Consider the following 13,882-nt stretch of genomic DNA (forward strand, 5'->3'; position numbering starts at 1 on the left):
CAAGCTACAGCAAAGATCATGATACAAGACAGTGAGTTTCCCAGCATGCATCGGCCGAGTTCAAGAGTGACTTGCCCTGAAAAAAAGGAAGTGGGGTGGTGCGCCTGGGTGGCTCAGTCGGTTAAGCATCCAACTCTTGAACTTGGCTCATGATTTCGGCTCATGATCTCGGGGTTCATGAGATCGAGCCCTGCGTCGGGATCTGTGCTGACAGCATGGAGCCTGCTTGGCATCCTCTCTCTCCCCCTCTCTCCCTGTCCCCCACTCACACGCTCACCCTCCCTCTCTCTCTCTCTCTCTCTCTAAATAAATATTTTTAAAAAAAGAGGAGGAGGAGCACTAGAAGAGGAACCCAAACTAGACTAGAATAGATACTTCTTTTAGTAATAATTGATACTCTCTTATTAATACTAGCTCAAGGAGTATCACCAGTTTCTCAGTGAAGGCATGAATGACACAATCATTGAGCTTCTCGATAATTCTCCTGTGGGCTGAGCGCCGTCACAGCCCTGGTGGCACCTTAGAAGCACCTGGGAAGATTTTTTTTTCATGACTCCTCTTTAAAAATATTTGCTTATAGGGGCGCCTGAGTGGCTCAGTCAGTTAGGCATCCGACTTCAGCTCAGGTCATGATCTCACAGTTAATGAGTTCGAGCCCTGCGGCGGGCTCTGTGCTGACAGCTCAGAGCCTGCAGCCCGTTTCGGATTCTGTGTCTCCCTCTGTCTGCCCCTCCGCTGCTTGCACTCTGTCTCTCTCATTGTCTCAAAAATAAATAAACATTTAAAAATTTTTTAGGGGCGCCTGGGTGGCTCGGTCGGTTGAGCGTCCGACTTCGCTCAGGTCATGATCTCACGGTCCGTGAGTTCGAGCCCCGCGTCGGGCTCTGTGCCGACAGCTCAGAGCCTGGAGCCTGTTTCAGATTCTGTGTCTCCCTCTCTCTCTGCCCCTCCCCTGTTCATGCTGTGTCTCTGTCTCAAAAATAAATAAACATTAAAAAAAATTAAAAAAAAATACATCACTGTCTGACCTTGACTTTAAATGCATGTGTAGCATATTGTAGCTTGATTTTTATTACTGGATCTTCCACCACCTTCACCTCATCTGTCCTGACCTGAAGGCCTTGACTGTGCCCTGGAGGGGCCCGTCCCTGCTGGGGCTGCTTTGGCCTTGGTTTCATAATCCTCATGTCAATTCCCAATCCTGGGTGTTCACCGGGGCTCATCTTTCTCCTGCTTCTTTCCCCACAGCCTTATTCTGTGGCTTCTAGTTCCTGACTTTTTCCCCACTTCCACATTTCTTTGCTTTCCAGAGTCCCAGTGTGAATCTAAGGGTGTCTTTAAACCTGAAGAGTTAAATATTGTGATAGGAGGCACCTGGGAGATAAATAGGGCTATAGGTGTAATCATTCCTCCGCACTTCTAAATTCGTCTTCATGTCACAGCTGGAAGAAACTCTAAGGGAGCTCATCCATTCTCGGTCCTTGTCTCCATTTAGAACTGATCTAGAACGATCCTTAGGGAACCAATCCTGAATCATATTCTGTGAAGGATTTACAGCTTTCAGGACAGAAGAGCTGGCCTGGGGCCGAAGCATTCACATATGGGATTCTATAGGGCACAGAGGCATGATGGGTAGAAAATGAGCTGGAGTCCCCAGCTTTCTTTCCTCCACCCAAGTGGTGGCAACACTGGGGTTTCAAATCCTTTGATCCAGCTATCTCTGAAATCCATGAGGCACGGGCAATGAAGAGGTGAATTAATTCTGGTTAATTTAGGCTACTAAAATTATTCTCCCTGAAGTGTCCAATAAAATGTGGTAAAGGGTGACTGAAATCATCCTTCATTTTCTTACTTCCCTATGTCACTTTGCAAGTGGGTTCTTGGCATCCTGTTACCAGTTAATTCCTTCTATCTCCCGAAATAGAATCCCCTTCCTTCTCAGTGAAGGTGGATTATGGCTGATCCCTGTAATTACACTGGAAATGCCCGTATCAGCTTTCCTACTTGTCACCCACGCAATGGTTCTCAAAGTGTTCGTTTGCTCCACAGAGAACACCAAGTCTGGGGACAGTTGTGGCTGTCACGTAGAGGAGGTGGGTCTACTGACATCTAGTGGGCAGACCAGGGATGCTCTAAAGAGTTTCCTACAATGCACAGAGCAGCCCCATCCCCTTAAGGAAGAATTACCAACAGTGCCCTTAGCCGGGGCCTTGTCACCCCGCATTCCATTTCCATAAGTTGCACGGCTCTGGTCTTGCTCCCAGTTTTCTGCTTCCCATTTTAGATGATCTAAGTCCCAAATTTGAGGGGTATTGGAGTACATAGTCTGGCGACATTTACAAATTCTGCTTTCTGAAATCGCCCAGTCACTGTAAAACCCACGTCTACACACACAACACATGTGTAGGTTCAGCGGTCATCTTCTCTACACCCTCCTTCACCAGGCTTGCCATCTAATTAGTGCTGCTTTTCTGGTTGGTGTGCCAGGACTGAATGTTGCAAAGCTTCACAGGGGCTACCTGAAAACATTTTCTTGCTAAACCCATTGGTGAGCTTACGTGGCATTTGTAAAAGGAATTGGGATGAATAAGCAGAGTATCACCCCTCATTTGGACAAGGAGCATGAAAATATACTTACAAAGGCTGTGATTGCATTTTGCTAATTGTTTCATAGATGCTGCTACAGGATAGTGGCCTTAAACCTTACCCAGTATCACAATCAACAGTCAAGGATGTGAAACTGACAGTAACTAATTTCCCAGCACTGCTGATCGATTTTAATTTACTGACTACGAACATTACCTCATCTGTCCTCACCTGCAGGCTGTGCTCAAGCCGACATCTTGTCAAAGAGTTTCTTATTTTGTCGTCAAAATGTGGAGGAAACAGATGCAGACATGAGAGAGATTTACTGTCAAGCTTCCCAACACGGTGCTCGACCCACACGTGCAGCCAGTGTCTGGTAAACAGCCCGCCTGTAGCCTTCCTTCTGCAAATTGTACAGTAATCTCCAACACTGGGGGACATTATAATCTATATATTGATATCAGTCCTTAATTATTTTTCTGGCACACTTCGAATGGGTTATTTTACACATTTACACATGACCGTTCTCATGGAAATCTTACACGTAACTTTCCCTCATCCATCGAGTTCGTGCTTTCTTTTCCCCCATGTTACATCAGGAATCATTAGAGATTTCAACTGTGTCGCCTAAATTGCGTCGCCTAAATTGCATCGCAGTGAGGAACACAGAACGCGAAGCGAGAAAGCTCTTTCTTTCCATGCCAGCAGACCCCAGGTTTTCCCTTAAAGCTTCTGATTTATACATACCTAAGATATTAACAGTATATTTTGAAGATATGGGTGGCTCCATAGAATTGGAACTTGCCCCCCATTGTCACAAGTTACAGCACCGTGATAAAACAGGTATTCGCCTAATACACAATTTAAATTGTGCTGCTGAACATTACATCCATGGAAGCTTCCTCCAAGGAGCAGAAAAGCTCAAGTCACGGGCTGCACTGTGCACGAAGCACCACTTTTTCCCATTGGATATTGTCTTGTGTATACATGTCTTCTGTATAAACGTTACCTGATTATTTGTCGTTCATGTGAAAGTAATGATAATCACTCTCTGATATATGCTCTATGCTGGCTCCCCATGTACCCAACAAATTCTGAATTTGCTGATTCCTTCACTTAATCCAAAAAACCCAAAAAACACCAAGTTGTCAGTGAGACAGAAGGCGAGACTTACCGGGATTTGTGAGGCTGTGTTGAGAGGCCCAGGCAACAAACGGGGCGTGTAAAGGCACACCTGAAAGTGAGAGTCAATTTAAGCAGAAAACGTCTTCCCCGAGGCACCTGTGGGGAGGGAAGAAAAGATGAGAGGTATTCTAGAACCTGCCATAAAAGGTGAGTCGTGAAGTTACTTGCCTTAGGTTTTGACTTTCACATGCGCACACACATGCGCGCGCGCACACACACACACACACACACACACACACACCCCTTGTGTACAGAGGGAACGAGCTCACTTTTACAGCAAATATCTTTCATTGATGTGCCAGAATTCTGAAAACAGTGACCCGGAGTTGTGTGGATCAGGGTTAGCAGCAACAAATGCAACATTTCTACCAAATTTGTAACTAAGTTCCAGGCTCCCCTTAGCGCCTCCCACAGTGTGAAATTAAGGAGAAACACTCAGACAATCAAAGGCAGCTGCCCCACTCTCTCTAGCAATGGCTTGCCTGTGAGAGCAGCTCTAAATTCCTTTAGATGAAAGCTGTGGGCATATTCAAGCCCGTTTCACTTACTACTTGCAATCATAATGCTTTACAAAGCAGATCTCAACCTGGAAGAGAGTTGCTGATAAATGCAGACGTTTTTATTATTCACTAACTTGTATAGTCTGTTGCCCAACTTGGCCTTCAGACCCCAGGACTCTGGTGGTCCGGAGAGGAGAATCCATGTGTGATAAAACTTACAGAGAAAGAGCGAGCAACAGTCCGTGGAATATTTTGTCTCCTTCAATATAAGTAGTAAGCTTATTCCTCCAGAAATGCAACATGTGGACAAAATTGACTAACGTGTTTCACTGATTTATATTATTGCCATTCGTCAAAGAGAAACCATGGACCGCCAGGACCTCAAACATGACGCTCACCGTTCACGGTCGACGTCTTCTGTTATTCAAACCTTTCCATCTTCCTCATTTTCGTAACTTCTCCGTTAATGGCATCTTTCTCGGGTCTCTTTGTTCAAGCCAAGCCTCAGCTGTGCTTAATCTCTCCCTCTCCCATTGCCCTGAGACAGAAAATCCGAATCTCTGAGCCTGGCCTCCCTACACTTACCTGATGGGGTCCAGTGACAAAGAGGGAAGTCTGCTGCTGCTTCCCCTGGAAGTTCCCATGGTTTTCCCCTAAGCATAGACGTGGCTGGTGGTCAGGGCAGTATTATTAACTTCCCTCAGGCCTTGGTTTTGCTGGGCTGGGACACCGTCATGTCCTTTCAGAGGGCACATGTGGGGCTCAGACTGGATCTCAGAGCGTCATCAATGGGAAGACTTAAAAGCTCAGTCCTCCCAGGGCTTCCTTCCTGTTCTGGTCTATTCGGAACAGCCCCTGTTTCCCACCGTTCAGTCCCCCCTGGATTGTCATTCAGCAGGTCATACGTTCCACTGGTTTTACTAAGATCTTCTCAAGTATGGTGCTGGGGGACGGGGGTGCTGGGGGGAAGAAGGCTAAATACTACTGACTGAACTATTTCATTTTGCTTAGGAAGACCATATTCAACTTAATATTTCGTGGCCAGGTTTGGATGACCAAAACAAAGTTATGTCTACCTCAGTGACTCAACATAGAACACACTGTAAAACATTACATTTTCGGTTTGACTCTTAACTTCGCTCTTCCCGGGATGAGACTGCAAATAATTTTATGAAGGAACTCCCCCAGTTTCCAAATGCTGATAAGTCAGCTGTTTTACTCCGCTTATTTTTTCTTCTATAGCCTTCCATCAGCGGCTTCGTTGGGGCTGTCATCATTTCTGGCAGTCTCTGTGGCCTAAGTTTTATCCTTGCTTCTTCCTCACTGTCACCAGAGAACACAGATTTATACTTGTCGCTTCTTTGCTTACAAACGTACACTGGCTCCCTTTCACTTAACAGGATCCGAGCTTCTTAGCTGGCGGAACAAAATGGATTTACAGCCTGGCCCCAGCGCCGCTTTCCACACCGCCTGCGCCAGAGCTAGGCTGTACGTGTTTTTTTTTTTTTTTTTTTTTTTTTTTTAATTTAAAAAAATGTTTATTATTTATCTTTGAGAGAGAGACAGAGCATGAGTCGGGGAGGGGCAGAGAGAGAGGCAGACCCAGAATCCGAAGCAGGCTCCAGGCTCTGAGCCATCAGCACAGAGCCCGATGCGGGGCTCAAACCCACAAACCGTGAGACCACGAGCTGAGCCGAAGTCAGACGCTCAATCGACTGAGCCACCCAGGCGCCCTGGTATTCGTTTCTTTATACGATATTGACTAGTGAAGGAATAGATTGAACATTCTTCAAACATTAATTTTATAGACCTTTAAGCACTTTTAGAAGCGTTTTACCAAAGTTTCTTATCTGTTGTTTAATCCTGTGTATTTATTGCTATATTTTAAATTGTTGTTAGGGTCACTTCAGTTGGTTGAACGTCCAACTCTTGATTTCAGCTCAGGTCATGATCTCACGGGTTCGTGGGTTCAAGCCCTATACTCTGCCCAAAGAGTATGAAACCTGCTTAGGATTCTGTCTCTCTCCCTCTCTCTGCTCTTCCCCTGCTCTCTCTCAAAATAAATAGATAAACTTAAAATAAATAAATAAATTGATTCCATTTGCTTTTAATATGTTCCCTAGAGGCCAGATTATTTGTTCACTTCTGACGTCCTGGAAAGCAAATCCTAGAAGACTAGAATCACATCTTTTCCATTTCAGGACTAAGCACAGAGGAAGCTTTTGTAGTCAGAATCTGCTGAATTGACTTGGCTCATGTCTTGCTATAAACCATCAACTGCCACAAAGCAGCAGGTGGTAGGAGACCCAGGAGTGACATTGGTTTTAGGCAGAAACTTCAGTAGGGGGGTTGAGTGAAATGGAGGGACTTCTCAGTTTGTGCTTTTGACTGGTTTTATTAATCTATTTCCCTCTGTAGTCCTTTATCTTACTGTGCAAAACACAAAGCCCTAGACCTAAACATCTATGCATATTTGAAGCTTACTGTAAACATTCGGATTCCATAAAAATGTCTTTTTTTTTCTTTTTGAAATATGTAAATTTAAAAGGCTTGCTGCATTCTTGGGCGATTTTATTATATCTCAAGGGTTTTCCCTGGATACTATGTATCTCCAGTTTTATAATGAAATTAAAATGACAATATCATTCAGATTTCAGAAACTTGCTTTCAAATAACTGGGGACCATGGATCACTTTCCTGAAAAATTGATGCTGTGTTCTTAGGATATCTGCCTTCATCTCAGAATGGCTGAATTGTACACCTCTTAGGATTATGGCTAGGGCTAGAGTGTTGTCAGCCAGGAGGGACTGTCAAGAATGCTAATTTGCCCACTGAACCAAAAGGTCAAGTCTCTTAGTTCATCAGAAGCAGTCTCAGATTTTCTTTAACAAAGATCTCGGCTTTGGATGTTCTCTTTTCCAAAAAAGAAAACAGCTTTGCTGCTTTTCCTAAAAAAAAAAATGGTATATACTCATTTACCCCATATCAGACAATATAAAGAATTATGAAAGGGGCGCCTGGGTGGCTCAGTCGGTTAAGCGTCCGACTTCGGCTCAGGTCATGATCTTGCGGTCCGTGAGTTCGAGCCCCGTGTCGGGCTCTGTGCTGACAGCTCAGAGCCTGGAGCCTGTTTCAGATTCTGTGCCTCCCTCTCTCTCTGGCCCTCCCCCGTTCATGCTCTGTCTCTCTCTGTCTCAAAAATAAATAAATGTTAAAAAAAATTAAAAGAAAAAGAATTATGAAATAGAAAACAAAAAATCACCTGAAAGCCTAGATTTTTTTCAAGTCATCACATTATTCACACTATTTTTTTTAATTAACTTTTTGGAAGTGTGATTAACACACTGTGTTATATTAGCTTCCCTTGTACAACATGGTCATTCAACAGTTCTGTACATTCAGTGCTCGTCCTAAGTGTGCTCTTAATCCCCATCCCCTACTTCCCCCTTCTCTGACCTACCACCCCCACCAGTTTGTTCTCTAAATTTAAGAGTGTGCTTTAAAAAAAAAAAGTGGGTTTGTCTCTTTATTTGTTTTGTTTCTTAAGTTCCACATATGAGTGAAATCATATGGTGTTTCTCTCTCTCTGACTTACTTCACTTAGCATTATACCCTTTAGTTTTGTCCATGTTGTTGGAAATGGCAAGATTTCACTCTTTTTAATGACAGAGTGATATTACAATATGTCTTCTTAGTCTATTCATCTATCGATAGACACTTGAGTTGCTTCCTTAATTTGGCTACTATAAATAAAGCTGCTATAAACATAGGGGCACATGTATCTTTTCAAGTTACTGTTTTGTTAATACCCAGTAATGGAATTGCTGGATTATAGGGTAGTTCTATTTTTAACTATTTGAGGAACTTCCATACTGTTTTCCATAGAGGCCATCCCAGTTTGCATTCCCACCAATATTGCGAGAGAGAATTTCTTTTTCTCCACATCCTTGCCAACATTTGTTGTTTCTCGTGTTTTTGATTTTCGCCATTTTGACATGTGTGAGGTGATATCTTATTGTGGTTTTCATTTGCCCTGCCCTGATGATGAGTGAGTGATGTTGAGTATCTTTTCATGTGTCTACTGGCCATTGGTATCTCTTCTTTGGAAAAATGTCTATTCAGTCCTCGTGCCCATTTTCAATTAGATTATTGGTTTTTTGGTGTTGTTTGATACTTGCCCCTTATTGAATGTTTCATTTGCAAATATCTTCTCTCATTCAGTAGGCTGCCATCTTGTTTTGTGGGTGGTTTCCTTCACTGTGCAAAAGCTTCTTATTTTGATGTAGTGCCAATAGTCTATTTTTGCTTTGGTTTCATTTGGCTGAGGAGGAGATAGATCTAGAAAACTGTTTCTACAGCTGATGTCAAAGAACTGTCTATGTTTTCTTTTAGGACCTTTATGGTTTCAAGTCTCACATATTAGTTCTTGAATCCATTTTGAGTCTATTTTTGTGTACAGTGTAAGGAAGTGGCCTGTTTCTTTTCCCAGCACCATTTGCTGAAGAGACTGTCTTTTCCCCCATTGCATAGTCTTGCCTGCCTTGTCCCAGATTAATTGACCATATAAGCATGGGTTTATTTCTGGGCTTTCTATTTTAGTCCATTGGTCGATGTGTCTAGTTTTGTGTCAGTACATACTGTTTGTGATGACTACAGCTTTGCAGTAAATCTTGAAATCTGGGACTGTGATAGCACCAGCTTTGCTCTCATCTCTCAAGATTGCTTTGCCTATTCGGGGTCTTTTGTGCTTCCATACAAATTTTGGTATTATTTGTTCTAGTTTTGTGAAAAACGTTGGAATTTTGATGGGGATTGCATTAACTCTGTAGATTGCTTTGGGTTGTCAAGACATTTTAACAATATTAGTTCTCCCGGTGAGCATGGAGCACCTCTCCATTTGTTTCTGTTCATCTTCAGTCTCTGTCACTTTTATAGTTTTCAGAGCGCAGGTCTTTCACTCCTTTGGTTAAGTTTATTCCTAGGTATTTTGTTCTTTTGGTGCGATCCTAAATGGGATTGTTTTCTTGGCTTTTCCTTCTGCTACTGCTTTATTAGTGTGAAGAAACTCAACAGATTTCTGTACATTAATTTGTACCTTGCAAATTTACTGAATTAATTTATCAATTCTATTTATGTTTTGGTGGCGTCTGCAGGGTTTTCTACATATAGTATCACGTCATCTATAAATAGTGACAGTTTTACTTTATCACTCGGGATGCCTCTTATTTCTTCTTCTTGTTTGAGTGCAGTAGCTAGGGGTGCCGGTACTATGTTGAATGGAGGTGGAGAGAGTGGACATCCTTGTCTTGTTCCTGATCTTACAGGAACAGCTGCCAGTTTTCCCTACAGGGTATGTGGTTAGCTGTGGCTTTTTCACAAATGGCCTTTATTATGTTGAGATATGTTTCCTCTGAACCTGCTTTGTTGAGATCTTTTATCATGAATGGATGTTGTACTTTGTCAATTGCTTTTTCTGCATCTATTGAGATGATCATATAGTTTTTATCCTTTCTTTTGTTAATATGATGTATCATGTTGATTGATTTGCAAATAGTGAACCCTCTGGCATCCCTGGAATAAATCCTACTTGAACATGGTGAAAGCCTAAAATTTTTTGGTAAACATCTTCCCAGATATCTCCTCTCTTTCTCTTATTTCTCTTAGATATAGAGGTAGGGGGGTGCTTGGGTGGCTCAGTCGGTTGGGCGACTGACTTCGGCTCATGTCATGATATCATGGTTTGTGAGTTCGAGCCCCGCATTGGGCTCTGTGCTGACAGCTCAGGTCGTGGAGCCTGCTTCAAATTCTGTGTCTTTCTCTCTCTCTGCCTCTCCTTGCTTGCATTTTGTCTCTCTCTTTCTCTGTCTAAAAAAAAAAAAAAAAAAAATTAAAAAAAAAAGAAATAGAGGTAGGGCAGGCTGAAGGGCAGGAGCAAGTCCCAACTCAGCAATGTGGAATCTTAGCCCTATTTCCTTAGAAAACCTACAAAACTGGCAAATTTCATGAGGTATACTTTACATACCATAAATCCACTTGTTTTAGGTGCATCATTCAATGTATTCATTTGAACTCAAGTTAAATGTGGGAGTAGTGGTAATAACAGAATAATAGCAGGGGACTTTAGCACATCACTTACATGAATGGACAAATCATCTCAACAGTATCAACGAGGAAACAATGGTTTTCAAGGACGCACTGCAACAGAAGGATTAACAGATGTATTCAAACATTCCATACTAAAGCAGCTTTCAAGTTCACACAGAACATTCTCCAGAACGGATCACACATTAGCCCGCAAAACCAGCCTCAACAAATTCAAGAAGATGGAGTCATACGGTGTATCTTTTCTGACCACAACACTATGACCACAGGAAACAATCTGGAAAGACTACAAATGCATGAAGATTAAATAACATGCCACAAAACAATAATGGGTCAACCAGGAAATTAAAAACAATGTAAAAGTACATGGAAATAAATGAAAATGAAAACACATGGTCCAAAACCTTTGGGATGCAGCAAAAGCAATTCTAAGAGGGAAAATTATAACAAGACAGGCCTATCTCAAGAGGGAGAGAAATGTCAAAAAAAAAACACAAAAACCCAACTTTACACCAACAGGAGCTAGAAAAAGAACAATAAACCAAACTTAAAACTAGGAGAAGAAAGAAAATGGTAAAGATTAGATATAGAAACTAAAAACAAAAATGAAAACAAAAACCCAAAAAACAATAGGACAGATGAATGAAATCAGGAGCTGGTTCTTTGAAAAAAATCAATAAAATTGATAAACGTCTAGCCAAAATTATCAAGAAAAAACGAGATAGGACTCAGATAAATAAAACCACAAATGAGAGAGCAGAAATAACAACCAAATTCACAGAAATACAAACAATTATCAGAGAATATTCTGAAAAACCATATGCCAGCAAATTGGACAACCTGGAAGAAATGGATAAATTCCCAGAATTTATTCCCAGAATTTAGACTACTAAATTCCCAGAATTTAGACTACCAAAAGCAAAACAGGAAGAAATAGAAAATTTGAGCAGACTGATAATCAGCAAAGAAATTGAATCAGTAATCAAACAAATCCCAAAAAGTAAAAGTCCAGGACCAGATGGCTTCACAGGTAAATTCTACCAAACATTTAAAGAAAAGTTAATACCTATTTCTCTCAAACTATTCAAAAAAATAGAAAAGAAAGGAAAAGTTCCAAATTCATTCAATAAGGCCAGCATTATCCTGATACCAAAACCAGATGAAGGCACCATTAAAAAGGAGAATTACAGGCCAATATCCCTGATGAACATAAATGTAAAAATCCTCAATAAAATACTAGGAAACCAAATTCAACAATACATTAAAAAAATGCTAGAAAACCGAATTCAACAATACCTTCAAAAACTCATTCACCATGATCAAGTGGGATTTATTTCTGCGTTGCAAGTGTGGTTCAGTATTTACAAATCAATCAGCACGGTACATCACATCAATAAGATAAAGGAAAGGAACCATATGATCATTTCAACAGATGCAGAAGAAGCATTTGACAACAAGCACAACAGCCATTCATGATTAAAACCATCAACAAAGTAGGTTTGGAGGAAACACACCTCAACATAACAAAGGCCATCTATGAAAAACTCACAGCGAGCATCATCCTGAGTGAGGAAAAACCGAGAGCTTTCCCCCTAAGGTCAGGAACAAGACAAAGATGTCTACTCTCGCCACTTCTATTCAACCTAACCATAGTACTGGAAGCCCTACCCATAGCAGTCAGACAACAAAAAGAAATAAAAGATATCCAAAGTGGTAAGGAAAAAGTAAAACTTTCACTCTTCACATATGACATGATACTATATGTAGAAAACCCGAAAGATTCCACCAAGAAACTGCTAGAACTGATAAACAAATTTAGTCAAGTCACAGGATACAAATTTATGAAGAACTTCTACAACTCAATACCAAAAACCAAAGAATCCAATTAAAAAATGGGCAGAAGACATCAACAGACATTTTTCCAAAGAAGACATCCCAATGGCCAACAGACACATGAAAAGATTGTCACTTACTCTTAGGGAAATGCAAATGACAACCACAATGAGATATCACTTCACACCCGTCCGAATGGCTAAACTCAACAACACAAGAAACAACAGGTGTTAGAGAGGATGTGGAGAAAAAGGAACCCTTGCACACTGTTGGTGGGAATGCAAACTGGTGCAGCCTCTGTAGAAAACAATATGGAGTTTCCTCAAGAAGTTAAAAATAGTACTACCTACCTATGATACAGCAATTGCACTACTAGGTATTTACCCAAAGAATATAAGAACACTAATTCAAAAGGATACATGCCCTCCACTGTTTATAGCAGCATGATTTACATTAGACATGATATGGAAGCAGCCCAAGTATCCATCAGTTGATGAATGGATAAAGAAGATATGGTATATATAAAAAATGGAATATTATTCAGCCATAAAAAAGAATGAAATCTTGCCATTTGTAAGGACAGAGAGGGACCTTGCGAGTATCATGCTCAGCGAAATAAGTCAGTCAGAGGAAGACAAATACCACGATTTCACTCATAGGTGGAATTTAAGAGAGAAAACAAATAAGAAAAGGGAAAGAGAGAGAGACAAACCAAGAAACAGACTCTTAAGTACATAGAGAACAAACTGATGGTTACCAGAGGGGAGGTAGGTGGGGGGGGGGGGGTGAAACAGGTGATGGGAATTAAGGAGTGCATTTGTTGTGATGGGCACAGGGTGTTGTATGGAGGTGTTGAATCACCTGAAACTAATATAACACTGTATGTCAACTAACAGGAATTAAAACTAAAACTTAAAAAAAAAAAAGAATATAAAGTAAAAAGAAAAACAAGAACAACTTTCTTCATATGTGTTACAATTCACCCATTTAACGTGTACAACTCATGGTTTTCAAACATATCACAAAGTTGTACAACCATCACCACAATCTAATTTTGGAGTATTTTTTCCCCACCACAAAGGTACTCCATACCCATTAGCTGTCAGCCCCCCGTTCTTCCTCTAACCCTTCCCTCAGCCCCCAAGCAACCACTAGTCTACTTTCTTATCCCCATAAATTTGCCTACTCAGGATGTTTCCTGTAAATGGAATCATACAGTGAAAATAAAGGTGAGGGGAGTGAACATTTCAAAGCTCTAGAACAGGGTATTTCCTTGGAAGGCAGCCTGGGAAGAAGTTCCTGGATGAGCCTTGTCCAGTGGTGGCCTCCACTCCGCGGGGCTGAGCACCTACCCAGGTGTGCCCTGACTCAAGATTTCACAAGGGCTCAGAAGTCTTCACTGGGCACAAGGAGGCTTACAAGCCCTGATGGGACATGCGGAGGATTACCAAATCTCAGGAGACATCAGACAGCGAATGAGCCTTTAATAAGATTCAGTGGATCTGAAAGAAGCTCAGATCACATGCTTAACAGAGCTGACACATGTTGCCCAAACCCTGAAAGAACAGAAGGGTGTGGGCCTGCCTACAAAGTCCTCAGGCAGTGAGGAAGCCGCAAAACCCTCCCTGACAGGACTGATGTCAACCACCCCGTGTTACCTCAGGGTGACCTCAGGC

General features: G+C 41.7%; 1 protein-coding gene across 2 annotated transcripts in view; it reads right to left on the minus strand.

Moving 5' to 3' along the window:
* LAMB4 (laminin subunit beta 4) overlaps window positions 1-3,896 on the minus strand; it is a 107,643-nt gene extending 103,747 nt beyond the window's left edge. Inside the window, exons 1-2 of one of the 2 annotated variants that reach the window (XM_058725390.1) lie at window positions 3,761-3,896; window positions 2,818-2,857 (exon numbers count right to left, since the gene is read on the minus strand). The gene's annotated coding sequence lies outside the window, so the exon portion shown is untranslated. The remainder of the gene's footprint in view (window positions 1-2,817; window positions 2,858-3,760) is intronic. The other variant, XM_058725388.1, reaches the window with a different exon arrangement.
* Window positions 3,897-13,882: the final 9,986 nt, after the last annotated feature.

Source organism: Neofelis nebulosa, chromosome 4, assembly GCF_028018385.1.
Source record: "Neofelis nebulosa isolate mNeoNeb1 chromosome 4, mNeoNeb1.pri, whole genome shotgun sequence".
Lineage (NCBI taxonomy): Eukaryota > Metazoa > Chordata > Mammalia > Carnivora > Felidae > Neofelis > Neofelis nebulosa.